Source organism: Thunnus albacares, chromosome 18 (assembly GCF_914725855.1).
Source record: "Thunnus albacares chromosome 18, fThuAlb1.1, whole genome shotgun sequence".
Lineage (NCBI taxonomy): Eukaryota > Metazoa > Chordata > Actinopteri > Scombriformes > Scombridae > Thunnus > Thunnus albacares.
In genome coordinates, this window is record NC_058123.1 from 20665954 (window position 1) to 20679293 (window position 13340).

General features: G+C 37.5%; 1 long non-coding RNA gene across 1 annotated transcript; it reads right to left on the bottom strand.

Moving 5' to 3' along the window:
• Window positions 1–692: 692 nt before the first annotated feature.
• On the bottom strand, window positions 693–3194 carry LOC122967958. Its single transcript, XR_006398727.1, has 3 exons — window positions 3062–3194; window positions 2508–2746; window positions 693–818 (listed from the first exon to the last, which is right to left on the bottom strand). It is a non-coding gene; the product is annotated as an uncharacterized LOC122967958 (long non-coding RNA).
• Window positions 3195–13340: the final 10146 nt, after the last annotated feature.

The window sequence follows — 13340 nt, forward strand, 5'->3', positions numbered from 1 at the left end:
CGCTCAAAGTGGAGAATAATTCGAGGCTAAAGAAAAAATCTTCGGGGCTACAGCAACAAATGTCCAGGCCAGGCAATGCCAATAATAATAATAATAATAATAATAGAATAAAATATATAAACGTAGCTTCGATGTAGCAAACTACTTTTGCCATGTTGCTGTAGCTTGCTACATTTCTCTGGGGGATAGCTTCAGTGTAGTAGAGCTTCATTTAATGTAGAGTGACTGGTAGCTTAGCTCACTGCACTTTCCACGTAGCTTGCCCAACACTGTGTATGAATATTTTTACAGTACAGTATTTGTAGATGTGAAGCAGAGTGTAACAACTATCTGAAGAAACAACAGTAGCTATGCACTAAAAGTTGACACATGGAGTGGTGGTGGGAATTGGCCATGTTTGCAAAGACCTGCTCAGTTACACTAAGTTCTTAAAACCAAGTACACCAAACCCACATGCAATGACTGTCTGTAATGTTGGTATTTTAAGTCCTGGGCAGGCCATCTGGAGCCGCCTACTTTAGGCTGCTCTAGATGTCCATGATTTTACAGAAGTGTGTAGGCACACTCTGTTTACGGAGGCACTAGTGTGTAATGCAGTTTTATAGAAAACAGACTGACAATAGAATTTCAGAATTTAAACATACAGAAGAAGAAATCTGTGGTGTCCTTTGCTAAATACACAGGCTGAGAAGTTGTCCAGGCTGAGAAGACATTGTGACCTTGAATTAATTCAGCCAAGTCACTGAGAAGCCGATCTGCAGCTGTAATATTGATCAATGTCCACTTGCCCACAGGAGGCTTCTCTGCATCATCTCGATCTTGAGAAAAAAAACATAATGGTTGGCAATTTTCAAGATATTGTTAGGCCATGTTGGACTAACCATGCCCCGTATCATTCCTCAGCAAACTTTTGTAATATAGCATAATGATTAGAACCCAAACATCTACGTAGGCAAGTCTATAACTTAACATTGGTCAACAACGTGTGTTGGCCTTTTACTCAACCCTGCTGTAAGGTTATATTAATCATCCCTAGACGTTTTTGAGCATGCTCCCAATATCACAACATATCTTGTTAATGTTAACAGTAGCACATCTGGAGGAGGTACATTGAATTACAGTACATTTATATATTAAGCACTTGCAGGGACATTGTAATACAATACATGAGATTCCATACAAGTATGAGATGTGGTCAGAATCTGAATATCTAAAACATAAAAATGACCTATTTTGAAAATGGTGATTCACAACATCATCACGGTGATTAAATCAGGGTCACAGTCGTCAGTTACAGAAGCAGGAATGTGAGTGGGCTATCAAGAACCATCTCATAGAGTAAAGTGAAATGTTGCCACCATTAGCGATAATGGGTCTTGCCTCTCCATGAAAAGGAAGGCTGCATTCTTCATTTGCATTATAGCCAAGACCCATTTACAGTAATGGTGGCAACATTTGGTTTTGGAGTATACACAGTACAGTGCTTTTGCAAAAGTATTCAACCTCCCCGAAAGACGTAACCACTTTCTCACTTACAAAAGACACTTATGTTCTAGTGTATTTCTAAAGGCAAAATAAGTTATTTGTCTGCTAACATTAAAAATAAATTAATTAAAAGCTGAAATATATTACTGTTATTCAACCCCCTGTGCCTATTAGTTCCATATTTAGACAGAAAGAAAAATTATTCACAAATTATACAGAGGTATCACTTATTTGACCATAAATGATGATAATTAGGTACCTATGAGAGGTTAAAGTAAAGATCTCATTCTGGATATAAAAAACACTCAGTCTAAGGGTCCTTAACAGAGAGAAGGTAGATTAAAGAGACAAGGTGTTTCAAATGCTTAGTTAAGGAGAAGACTCATTTTGCCTTTAGAAATACACTCCAGCATAAGTGTTCACAAAGAAAACACTGATTGTGAAAATATGTGTTAGTATCTTTTGTAAACAATAAAATGGTGATGACATTCAGGGGGGTTGAATACTTTTGCAAGGCACTGTACAGGTGCATGTTAGTGCTTTGCTGGCTTTTAAATAAAAATACAGAGAGTTTGTTGCAACTGAGGTTTATGTATATGAGTTACATTAACCTTCTAATAGTGAGCCAAAAGCTTTCATCCGAAATTCAGACTTATTCTTCAGCTGAAATTAATATCTCTGAAGGTAATGTGCAATTGCAGAATTGCTGTATCCTCATTTCTTTATAATAATCACATTTGCAGTTGTGATTGCAAAACACACCAGCATTTATCAATCGTGTGATTGTGTGGAGAATTTGTGAGAACAGAAAGAACTGAGATATGTATAATTATATAAGAATGAGTGTCTTGCATTTTGTGCACTGCATGAAAGAGTTGGCTGGAAAGAACAGGGAATATATTGAGCTCTGTCTGTTTTCTTCAGGTGTATGTAGTTGTTTTTGCTTTTCCATTTTAAGATAAGTTAAAATAAATTCTATGAAAACAGATCAACAAAGGATTTCCAAATCTATCAGTACCCACCTTAAATTGCCATAAGCCATCATTCCCACTGGAAAATTGTGGCTTCTTCCTTGCCCCTTCTGTTGCTTCCAGCAGGACTCCAGGCAGTGCTGTAAGGATTCTGGACACAGTTCCTTGTCATTTTCCCTCCAGTATTGGTAAATACAGGAAGAAACTGTCTCCAGAATCTCTGCACCATTTGCCAGAACTGGCCACATGAATCCACGCCAGCAATGAATTGATGCGTCATGCTGGCGACTCTGTTGAACACAGATTGTTATGCTGTTATTTTGTTTGTTTCATATCCGTACTGCAGACTTAAGGGAGAATAAGAGAGATAATAAAACTAATAAATGGTTACCATCCTCTTAACTTACCATGATGAGTTAGTACACAGATATGAGATTGGGACCACAGCATTAATAAGTATTTTGCTTATACTTTTCAGTATAAGTGGCAATTACAGAAAAAAATGGATGTAAAAACACTGACAGAACAAATATCCACATAATATTAACATTAAGCCAACTGCTGAGGTGTTGTACCTCATAGTTAATTCCATCTCCATTTCTTACCGGTGAAAAAGAAAGTGAACCGCAATCTGTTCCCTAATCCTGGGCAGGTCCTGCAGTGTAGCTGTGAAAATGTCTGGGACACCACAGTCAGCTATTCAGCCCCCATTTGTTGCTGTGAGGCTGGCCAGGTCTTCTGGTGGGCTGCACATCACAATCTTTTGAAGTAAAATGACAGTTTGTAAGTAAAAAAATAAATAAATAAAAAATAGAATGCTAAACATGCACAGTTGATATTCCAGAATTTTTTGGTATTTTCTTGAATTGTTTGTGTAGTTATAATAAAATACAATACTATCACTATCTCCATCCTTTCACTCAAGCCTCAGTCCGGCACACTCTTTTGTCATGCTTTCCATGTTGTCCAAGTTTTTCTTCCATGAAGATGTCCATGTTAATTGATGTGAGGTCTGGCCTCTCACTACACATCATCTTAAAACGTTCTGCATTACTGTCAGCTTTCTGCCTGTGTAGTATTTATTTTGAGCAAGGGACTGATGGTTGTAAGTAAATAAGTCCTTGGGCTTCCCATAAAAAACTCGGAGGGAGCTTTGTAATTCTAACATCAATAATCTTCAAGAAAATGTCAAGGGCAAAAATATTTTGTGCAATTTCATCAAGTCATATTTCCTACTTTCATGGTACTTATTACATGAACTCACAATAATGCATTCACAAGTATTACTGTATTCACAAGTATTAGACGGGAGTTTAACCTACCAAAGAATTCCCTCCTTGGGCCACCATAATCATCTGCCATTTCTAACACGAATTCTATGTTTGGCACTTTCTGCCAGTCAAAGTATGCCTTTGACAGAGCCATACAGGCACTCTGCAGGATGTGCCTGCTTCTGGCAATTACAGTGAAGCTGTTTATGTTGTTGATGTCGTCCTGCCGGAAATCAGTCAAAATCGTGGCAAGGTCCATGTTATTCTGGAATCAAATAGAACAGATAAGTACATGATGTACAACTTGCACTAGGAGTGAAGAGTACATTACATCTAGAACAGTTATGCATGGTGTTTGATGTGCAAACATCAGGATTGATGCTGACTGGGGATGCCAGAAGTTCAAAATGGACGTATTAACAGGGTGTTCCCTGTCATCTTATAGGACCAGTATGTAGGATTTAGTGGCATCTAGCAGTGAGGTTGTAACCAACAGAATACCCCTCCCCTTCCCCTTCCAAACATGTAGGAGAATCTATGGTGGCTGCGGAACTTGAGGAAAATGTGAAAGGCCCTCTCTAGAGCCAGTGTTTGGTTTGTTCGTTCTGGGCTACTGTAGAAACACGGTGGTGCAACATGGCGGGCTCCGTGGAAGAGGAACCGCTCCTTAAGTAGATATAAAGGGCTCATTCAAACCCTGCATGTTTCTTAATTTCATATAAAAAATGCAATCCTTTAATATTCCAATAATGTGTAACCACTGACAAGAGGTTGACCAACCAATCAGTACCAAGTTCTCAATTTTAACTTTGTAGGAGGAAAAGTAAGACATCTCACAAGATGGAGGAAGAAAATTTGTTTCAAATTTTCTTTATAGGGTTCAGATTTTGAAATGAATGTACCCCCAGCATTATAGACTGTTAGTATTTCAAATTATTTTTAAGATCTTCAGTATTTGTTGGACACTGGATTTTTATAAAGTTTATTGTCCAGCTCTATGGACAGGTCTAGAGCTGCAGGTCTGGCATAACCGGAAACCTCATAGAGTTGGCATTATTTTGTTGGGTTTTGAAATAGAAATTAAGTTATTTTATTAATAAAAAGCTGTTTTATCAGTAAAGGAATTATATTTTCACCTCAGATCAATCCATTATGATAATGCTCTACATCAGGATTAAGATAGGCTATAAAGTGACAGAGCACCATGGCTTTTTGGTACATGGAGAATTGTCTGGCAATATTCACTTGGTATGTGGAAAACAGAGGCTGCTTCAAAGCAGCTCATAGAAAGAAGTCTACAGTTATTGTATCCAAGGTTAGTGCAGCTTTAGTTGGACTCAGTGATGTTGAGGCAATTTCAGTGCTTATATTGTGTCAGATGGCCGGGGCAGGAAATACTAAAAGCTCAGTCTTTGAAATATTGAGCTGAGGGTGATGATCCTTCATCCAGACTGAAACAGGCTATCATTGAGGCAAACAGGTCACAACATATAGGTTTTTTTACAACGTTGTATCTGCTTAGTTACTGCTCCTTATTGTAGGGCTTTTCAGAATGCTACAAAATATTCCATTGAATTGAATAGACCATCCCAATGTCCGACGGTCAAATATTTCTTGGACCGCTTCCATTGGCATTGGATTTGTGCTTCAGATTCACATCTTTCATATCATTCCACAAAGTGCCCAGGTCCATTTACTAATCTGGGAAGTCTCATTGTCTGTTCCATTCTTGAGTGAGAAGTGTCTCAACAAGAGAAGTATGGAGACGTCAAATTCAACATCTCCTAAAATGTGACTTTTATTCTATCAGACTGCATCATTAATGGAAATAAATGTTAAAAATTTGAATGTATTATCTGCCTCAGTTTTCACTGCTGTTGAAGAACAAATACACCTCCTAAAAGGAAGCCAGACTTTTGCATGTCTTTAGTGGAGAGTTGGTTTAGCTATCTGCATTGCTATGCTGGGGAAGCAGTGAGGGCATAATATACAGAGACACAAGAAAAGGCATTCACTCATGCACACATAACATAGTCTGCAAGGTTAATAAAGAGATTATCTTATTATTATTATACTATTATAAAAAATGAAACATTTCCATTCTATCATTGTTCATCATTAGAAAAAGAGGCAGCAAAGCTTACAATATTCTGTCATTTTATGTCATTTATTAACATTCCTTCTGTGTGTATTTGTACAATTATAAGGCTACATTTTAAGAATGATATCCTCTTAAGAATAGTTCATGAAATGTTTGATTCAAACAACATAGACAAGAAAAATAATCCAATCCAATGTATATGAAAAATAATCCAATAAAGATGTGAGTTGCCATAACCTTTTCTCCAGTGTGATTTCTATTTCTACATGGGAGAGGAGGATAAATAAGATGGATGAATATTATTCTGTTAAACAGAAAACATGTGGCCTAAAAGGCTTAAAATGTTATTATTCAAGAATTATTAAATTCTTCTAAATGATTAAAGAATTACTACAACATTGTTTAACTATTGGAGGTACTTGACAGTACACATGATAATATGCTTATATCATCACACTAAAGGACATACAGTATCTTGTCAGTATAAATGTATCAGAAAATATGCTTTGGGGATTCACTACATAATTATTTTCAACCAATTGCTCCATGTCTCTTTTGCCTCATGCTCCATGTCACATCCACATCTGGTGTTTCATCACCAAAGAAGTCCTGCATTTCAGTTAGTTCACACTCTGCAATGCAAAGCTGTAACAATAACATGGGAAGTTAAATTTAAAATTTTTGTAAGCCTCATTATAATGTGGTAATGTGATGCCATCCCTCCACAATATGAAACTGAAATGTTTAATACCCCAGAGAAGGAGACTGAGGAGTCAGCCATGGTGCTCAATCAGGAATTCAAGGCTTTATTCCTACATCTGTGCACAGAGGGAAAGAGTAGCTTCAAAAATTTGATCCGCTTGTCTTGATAGAGCCTGATATAGGAATACTAAGAGGTCATTCTGACCCAAGCCATGGCCTTGGAAATGAGGAGAGAAAACCCCAAAAATGCCACGCAGAGAATATAGACAACAAGGCAAGAAAAGAAATGCATAAGTAATGGTATTGTCATATTCACAAGACTTTTAAAAGCCTGGTACACAATCAACAGAAATAAAAAATTATAAAAACCTTCCCTACTCCAATATATAAAGTTTCTAGCTAGAAAATTAACAGGAACGGTGCATATTGATCCAGAATGGAGCAGCAAGATAAAAGTTGTGCTCTTAATGCTGCACTGAGGTCAATGCAGCTGAGGCAAATAACACTAGTTTTTTGACTGTTAAGTATGATGCACACATTATAGCAAAGGAATATAATTTTGAATCTTCTCATATGTGATGAATTCCAGGGAGCCACATCAGGTTGACATATGAACGGATAGGACATATCACTGAAGCCACAAAGGATGTTAAAGCAGTTAGTCAACAGAAATCAGGACTGCTGTCAGCACAGGCTTCTAGTTACAAAACTTACATCACATTAAGATATTCTGTATGAAAGAACATTGATTTAGTAAAGTAGTTGTGACAACATATTCAGAATTCAATTGATATCAAGGTGTAGTTATATCAAATTTCATCTGTCTGATAAAATATGTCTTCAGAAAAGATTATGTACATCTTTGGACACATTAGCTGCCCTCTTGGTTATAACAAGGATACTCCAGCATATAAAGGTTTGTTACTCCACTGAAGATTATAATTTTGCTGGACAAACATCTTGGTGACACTGTGTGTGTCTCTTTGTTCTTATGAGTTTATAGGCTGTTAGTCAGTCTCTGACTTCACAAGTTGTAGGCTATGACATGAAGAGGTAGCTTTGGAAAACAAAAAGATCCTGTACACATATATGTAAAATCTGTTTGACTGCAATGAGTCATGACTATGAATCCAATTTTTCAGGCTGTCATGACAGGTGAGAAATGTTGCTGTGATAAACATATAATGTATCATGACATCACAACATGACAGTTTCCTGGCCTGGCAATGATCCAAAACCATAAAAGTCTCTTCGTCACAAATCAACATTGTCCACTGACAGTGAAGAAGTGGCACCACATATCTTTCCTACAGGTTCACAATAGTCTTGTTTGTTGTGTGATGAGATAAAAGACACCTGTTGTCTTTTTCAAGTGAAGAAAGGCTGACACATCATTTTCTATGACACTCCAGTCAGTCCATTTTCTAATAGACTCCTTATTCATTCACATGTTTCATTATAGTTAAATATCTCAAGATAGATAGAAGTTGTTTGTTAATGTAAGTATTTTTATTGAACGATCATATGAACATGGTCCTTCCATGCCATTAGGGTTCAATTCAGTAGTTGACATTTGGGCACCTTTTAGAGTTTACAATTTACTTCAATTAGATTATGGATGAAATGGTGAAAACATCACAATTAATGTTATGGGCTGACCGAGGTTTTGTAATAAATCAAACAGTATGGCTTGGAATTACTTGAACGGAATCAGGATCACATCTGTCTTACTAAAAGTTAGAGTCTAAACTGGTTTCTTATGAAGGTAGGAGCCTTCGGTCTGTGACTTGCTTTAATATGCTTACTGACTACAGGGGGCAAGCACACATGCGGTTCTACCAACAGAGGGTTATGCAAAATATCAGTACAGGTTAGCTAATTTTAAATGAGTTACCAGTAGCAAAACATTCCCCAACTGATAGGAGCTGAGCAGGGACACAAACCCTCAACCTGCTTCACATGATCAGATTTTTAACCCTGTGCCTTCACCATTGTGCCACCTCACTCTACAATGCCATAACAGCCCAACAAGGAATTAATTTTGTTTGTCATTGTCTTACCCTTATGCATACCCATCAATTAATACCAGAGTGCTTATTTACATGTATGCTATTGTCTAACCAGTAAATTTGGAAGGGGAATAAAATAACACCCATACTTAGGCTTTTCTTTAGGTTACCAAAAACATACCATGAGAAACGTTGTTACAGAATAGGTAGGTCAATGGGTGCAATCATTTTGCAGCAAAGGAGATCTGTGCTGAATTAGTGTGGTCTGCCTTTCTTCTTTACTGATTGGGTGGTTGCAGTTCAAATCACAGGGCAGAGATCATTATCATTTAACAACACCGTCCTTGGTGACGCTGGGCAATGTAACGTTGTTCCATGAGCATATAATGCATCCCTTATTTTGCTGCTCGTAAACTGATGAAAAAAGCGTAATTTTCGTGATTCCACACCACTTTTTACCACCTTACATGGCACGAAAAGCAGCATCCTGACAATTTGTATGACGTTTTTTTTTCAACGAGTTTGAAAATTGGCATAATTTGGCACTTTTGGTTTGTCATAGAAATACTGTGATGCATAATCAGCAGCTCATTTGCCATCTTTCTCTTAACCTGACGTAATTTAACCTGACGTGTTGAGTGTCGCCTTGCAGCAGCAAACAGACATATTTTCTGGGTGTGTAAGGATGTGTAATTATGGTGAAATTGGTTTAAACTGATCTGCCCCTTAAAAAAATATAGATATTTTTCAGAGAAAAACCAGTGAAAACCAAAAATTATGAGCCTTAACAAGTACACACACAACGAGAGTTGAGAGGAAAATGCAATGAAACATCTTGATTGGTTTTCTAATATGTCAGGTTTGATTGATTAAATGCAGAACACATAGCTTGAGAATGATTCATTCCTATGATAAAATGAGTAATGTCATCAAGTTTTCTGCATCACAGGACATAATGTCTCCTTGACCTGTAAGACCTGAGACTGAAAGAAAATGAGAGTGGCAGCAAAAAAGAGCCAAACAGCTTGCTATTAAAGAGAGAAAAGGTTTTTCTTTACTATATGAGATATCCATGTTTTACAAAAAATGATTACGTGATAACACTAAACTAAAATGACTTATGAATTCAAACAAATGGCACACTTTTAGTTGCTTTAAAAAAGTTAGTTTTAGTTATGCATGTCATTTTGGTGATCAATATTTGAAATACAGAGAAATAAATGATATAATGTTTCAAAAAGCAAGTGTAACATACTACACTAGTTTGCTACCATCTGTTGTTACACTAATTTAGCAGATAGCAGTTTGGGTTTTATAGCCGTTACCTGCTGGTGACTGATGGACCTAGAATGCAGCTTAATGAGAATTTACTTCTCACTGAAGGAATTGTTGCACTGGAGTAGCTGAATGTGTATGTTTCTGAGAAGAAAATATGTATGTATGTGTACTGAGCTTGTGGCTGTGGACCTTTTGAGAAATTGCTTGCAAATGTGTGTTTCTGTGCTGTCTAGTTGGAACACAGGGTCAGTCAGGTAGGGCAGCAGCCCTTGAGAAAATAGAGATTAACCTCTTTGGTGAGTGTATCATTAGGTTACAAATGCGGGCACACATTTTTTTCCAACAGAAATGTATTTGAAATTCTGGTCCAAATACCAACATTTCCAAAGATACTCTGCCCTTATTGTGAGTCATGCTGATTTACAGGGGAATGCATGCAAAAACGATGCACAATAGATCTAGAATTTTCCATTAGGTGTAGTGGAGCAGCCAAAAAAGCCTTTTAAAAGCAACTTCATTGCACATTTTAGATATTGCTGCCAAGTTAATTGCAGCATCTATTCCAAACAGCATCGAGTATGCCAAAATGTACAGTAAAAGTCATATGTAAGCTTGATAAAAAAAAAAATGAATTAAGAAAAAGCAAAGCTCTAACAGGAAAATTTAGTGATAGTGTGGAATTTCACAATGCAAACATTTGTGCTCTGTTCAGGTCAAATTGACTTGTTTTAAGAAGACATTTAAGAAAATTATCAGTTCAGTTTGCATATTTGCAGTTTTTCAAAGTGAACCACTTATAACCTTCACAACCTTTTCCTGCTGTCAAATTGGAAAGAACATTTGCCTTTCATAAAAACACCACCTTTCTCAGTAATAATACTATTACACACCACAGGCAAACCTGATTTGTTGTTGTTGTTGTTGTTCTAAAGGATTATGATTATCAGGATATTGTAGTGTTTTGAGAAAAAGGTCTGCAAAACTCTGTCTTGCTTTTTTTTCCTCTCTCTCCTTGCCTTTCTTTCTTTTCTTCCTTTGTGGTTCTCCTAGTGACGGGGCTCAGCTTTCACATTCTTCTCAAGTGCTGTATGACTGACCAGCATAATCCCTTACATGTGAAACCTCAAGATTTAATCCCACCAGGACCTCTGTCTCCAAAGCATGCAAATGCACAATTTGCCTTTGCACACGTTGTGTAATCAAAACCAAATTGTGTGTTTTGTGCCAGGCAAGCACAATTACTCTAAGAAATTAACATAAATGCATTCCAAATATGGAAGCAGTGGATTGATTTCTTGAGGGGAATTGGGTGTCATGAATAATGACTTAGCCTGGGCTAGTCCTTGAAGTCCCTGATGGAAACCAGGTCAGTGTTTTAGCTGCCTGCATGATTAATAGACTGGCTGGTTCTGACATCTAGTGGTGAATTAAGCAGTTGCATTGTGGTGTCTGCTGTGTCTTGAAGGTGGTTAGACCATAGCTAAAGGTTGAATGAATGGATGAAGAGATGGATGAATACACATATATTTGAATGGGTGGATGCAGAGCTGTCCTACTGTGAAAGAGATGCAGGAAAAAACACTTTTGTTCTGTTGGGGTGTTAAACTCAAAACTGACTCATAAACAAATGCTATGATACCAGTGCAACTATTGCTGCGATTAAAGTGCTTAATATAGTGAAGTATAATTACTGTGTCATGTGTTAATTAGTTTGTTCCACTAAATTGACATTATATTGTGTCAGGTAGGGTTGGGTTAAGCTTTAGGTATGAGCAGTTAGTTCAAACTATGGCTTCATTCTTAGAGGGGCTAACAAAAAACTCTACTTGGCTATTTAACCCTATGGCTGTTGTCAGAAACATGTCTGAAAGTTAGAACCTAAAATCTGAGGGATTTGGAATCCCCCTGCCTTCGCCTGCTGCCCAATTGGCAATGTATAATATCCAACCCTTTTGTCGTGCCTTGTAAGTGGTGGGCCCACAAGGCAGCCCAAGACTCTGCCTAAAGGGTCAGCCCCTTTAGGCGGAGCCCAGGTGGTTCTCATGGGTATAGCCCCGGCCACCAGACACTGACCAGCAAATTTCCTCCTAGGCCTGGCTCAAAGAGAGGGTCCTAGTCTCCCTATTCCTGGAAAGGTAGCTTTTTCCAGAAATAACAGTTTCATAAATCTTCAGTTATTGGTCTCGATCTGAGCCCTCGCTTTGGACTAGTTTTTCTTGGTGGACCCTAGAGGTGACCCAGAGCACACTGGAGGGATTATATTTCTGGCCTGGGAAAGCCTTAAGTGCCCCCAGGAAGAGCTGGAGGATATGGCTAAAGATAAGGATGCATGGGCTAACTTGCTTTGCTACTGCCACTGCAACATGGACCTATAGGTATGCGATGGAAAATGGATGGAACTTTAAACTCACAGTACATCATTACATATTCAAATAGTTTAAAAGGGGTCCAGCAAATAACCTTGAACCTTTACATGTTCTTCATGTGGTAGGGTGAGGTGGGGTTCTTTGCAGGTTCTTTTTCAGGGCATATGGGGCTCTTTCAGTGTCTCTAAATATCACAACTGTCTTATTGAGATTTCATTGTTTTATTATAAATTGTTAACAAAGGAAGTGGAGAGACTCTGAAGATGAGCCAACTGGAATGCAATTGTAGATCTCTTGGAAACCTCTGGCACTGTAAGTGCAGGAGAAACTACAGAAGCATTTTATCATATCGTTTTCTCTGGGGAATTCATTTAGTCTCCTGCAAATTAGTTAAAATGGTGTCTATACACTGAAGTTTCCTTATCAGTAGAAGTTCCCTGAGCTCCTGATATGTCAAACAGTATGAGGAAACAAACAGGGCTTTAAAGAATGTGCCCATTATGGTGACAGCAGAGCAGGCTCACAAATCCTGAGTTTCCACTGATGCATAATTAGGTAAAAATGAATTAGTGTCATAATACTTTGACATGAGTTGAATTTATTTAGCATACCTTTTTTAATCTTGGCAGAAAGGCTGCTTAAAATACATCAATATAACTCACCAGCAAAGCCAGCTGTACAATTAAAGACAAGTGCTTAGAGGGGTACTTCAACAAAAATGACAGAGGGTGCTCTTTACAAGGGACTTGGATCAAGAGTTAAAAAAATAGTTCCAATGCACTATTCACAGAATTAAAAGACTGTAATAACTGGCTAATTTAAATGGGGACACTGGACAATACAGTCCATACCACATTTTATTCAACTACATCCAAATATATCCAATACATACATATACTTTTGTAAATGTATGAAAACATGTCAAAGTCAAGTCAGTGCCACAAAGATGCCACAGTTTCATTAAGATATATCACAGTATCACATGCAATTATTTGTTAGTTCTTATGTGCACTCACTCCCTTTGACAAACAGCCTTTTCAATATATTCAAGCATACCTTACAATTTCTTGCTGGCAAACATAAGCCACTGATTTTTGCTTGACAAGTGGAGTGATGACTGATTAGTGACAAGGTATAATATAACCTCCCCTTTCCTG